Source organism: Symphalangus syndactylus, chromosome 5 (genome assembly GCF_028878055.3).
Source record: "Symphalangus syndactylus isolate Jambi chromosome 5, NHGRI_mSymSyn1-v2.1_pri, whole genome shotgun sequence".
NCBI lineage: Eukaryota > Metazoa > Chordata > Mammalia > Primates > Hylobatidae > Symphalangus > Symphalangus syndactylus.
This window is the reverse complement of record NC_072427.2, coordinates 51,554,879-51,557,386: the sequence shown is the minus strand read 5'-3', so window position 1 is coordinate 51,557,386 and position 2,508 is coordinate 51,554,879. Positions and strand designations below refer to the sequence as shown.

Here is a 2,508-nt window from a genome sequence, read left to right as displayed (position 1 = left end):
TGAGGTTGGTTGTCTTATTCTACCCATTTTGGAGATAGATAGAGAAATTGGAGCACAAAGTGACAGGGCCATTCATATTAGCTGGAATAGCTGTATTACTATCAGAACATGGTGGCTTATGCCTGTAATCTCAGCACTTTGGGAGGCTGAAGTGGGTGGATAACTTGAGGTCAGAAGTTCAAGACCAGCCTGGCCAACATGGTGAAACCCCACCTGTACTAAAAATACAAAAATTTGCCAGGCATGGTAGTGCATGCCTGTTGTCCCAGCTACTTGGGAGGCTGAGGCACAACAATCGCTTGAACCTGGAAGGCAGAGGTTGCAGTGAACTGCACTCCAGCCTGGGCGACAGAGTGAGACTCCATCTCAATAAAACAAACAAACAAAAAATCAGAACAAATACATTTTGAAAACGAAAAGCATCACAAGAGAGAAAGAGGATCATTAAATAATGCAAAGATATCCAAATAAACCAAAAGGTATAATAACTGTAAACTTATATGTAATTAATAACATAGCCTCAAAATATATTAAGCCAAGTTAACTTCATTACAGGGAGAAATGGATAAATAGACCATAGTAACAGGTGTTAACATACCTTTTTCAGTGATGATAGATCGAAGAGATAAAAATAAACAACCAGGCAATAGAGCATTTGAATAAAAAAATAAGAAGGACATGTATAAAATACCTAACTACTATAAAGTACTTATTCTTTTCAAGCACAAAATTCATTTATTGACCAAATAGTGGGCAATTAGCTAGTCTCAACAAATTCCAAAAGGTTGGTGTCATACAAATCACATTGGCCACCACAAAATGCAATTGTTACAAAAAGATAGCTAGACAAACCACAAATATTTGGAAAGTATAAAATACTCTTCTAGATAACTCATAAAATAATAAATCAATGAAAATTAGAAAACATTTAGAGCTAAATTATAATAAAAATCACATATCAAACTTGTCGGATGTAGCTAAATCAATTTTTAGAGTAACATTTACAGTGTTATATGGTTATATTAGAAAAGAAGATTAATATTAATGAGCTACAGAATTAAATCAAGAAGGCAGAAAACTAACAGCAGAATCAAACTGACAAAAATAGAAAAAAAAAGAAGTAGAAAAGAGTGGAAATCCATGAAATAGAATATAATAACACAATAGGCCCAGCACAGTGGCTCACACCTGTAATCCCAGTAGTTTGGGAGGCTGAAGCGGGGGGATCACTTGAGGCCAGGAGTTTGAGACCAGCCTGACTAACACAGCAAAACCCCATCTCTACAAAAAATACAAAAATTAGCTGGGTGTGGTGGTGTGTGCCAGTAATTATGGATACTTGGGAGGCTGAGGCACAAGAATCACTTGAGCCCGGGAGGTGGAGGTTGCAATGAGCCAAGATCATGCCACTGCATTCCAGTCTGGACACCAGAGCCAGATTCTATGGGAAAAAAAAAACAAAACAACAACGACACAAAAAAACCAGAAGAATATAAAAAAGATTATAATCACACAATATAATCAGGCAACATCATAAGGCAAGACTGGATACAGTGGCTCTTGCCAGTAATCCCAATACTGAGGGAAGCCAAAGCAGGAGGCTTGCTTGAGTCCAGGAGTTCCAAGACCAGCCTGGGCAACACAGCAAAAGCCCATCTATACCCACCCACACACACACACACAGAATTAGCCAGGCATAATGGTGCACTTGTATTTCCAGCTACTCGGTGAGAGGTGGCTGAGGTGAGAGGGTCACTTGAGCCTGAAAGGGTAAGGTTGCAGTGATGGTGCCATTGCACTCCAGCCAGGCAACAGGGCAAAACTCTGTTTCAAAAAACAAAGCAAAACAAAAGGCAAAAGTTAGTTCTTTTGAAAGACTAATGAAAAAGAAAATCTGTCTATATTGAATAAGGAAAAATAAAAGAAGGCACAAAGAAACACTAGAAATGGAAAAGGTGCCCCTGATCTGGGGAGAGAGGGGCCTGGCTGGTGGTACCCATCTCATACCAGCTAGGGATGAAGAAACCGCCTGCTCATCCCAGCCTGGCTCCTGGTCTATGCCCATGTTCATGCCTTGGACATATCAATTGCTGGAAGAAATTTTTTAAAAAAAATAGAAAAGATGGTATAGCTCTTGTCCTACAGGGATTTAAAAAGTAAAAAGATATTAGCAACAGCTTTAGATAAATAAACTTGAAAAGCTAAAGGAAATACACATTTATAGAAAAATAGAGGTTGCCAGTTAATAAAAAAGACATAGAAAGTATGAATAGTTATATGATTTCTCAAGTAACTGGGTCAGTAGTTAAAAGTTTCCCATCAAAGACCGGTGGGGCACGGTGGCTCATGTCTGTAATCCCAGCACTTTGGGAGGCCTTGGTGGGTGAATCACCTGAGGTCAGGAGTTCGAGACCAGCTTGGCCAACATGGCGAAACCACATCTCTACTAAAAATACGTGAGCAGTGGCAGGCACCTGTAATCCCAGCTACTTAGGAGGCTGAGGCAGG

The 2,508-nt window shown here is 39.6% G+C and overlaps 1 non-coding gene across 1 annotated transcript; it reads left to right on the top strand.

The window, feature by feature from the left end:
• Window positions 1–1,956: 1,956 nt before the first annotated feature.
• LOC129483769 (small nucleolar RNA SNORA48) lies at window positions 1,957–2,086 on the top strand. Its single transcript, XR_008658265.1, has one exon. It is a non-coding gene; the product is annotated as a small nucleolar RNA SNORA48 (small nucleolar RNA).
• The last annotated feature ends 422 nt before the right edge of the window (window positions 2,087–2,508 follow it).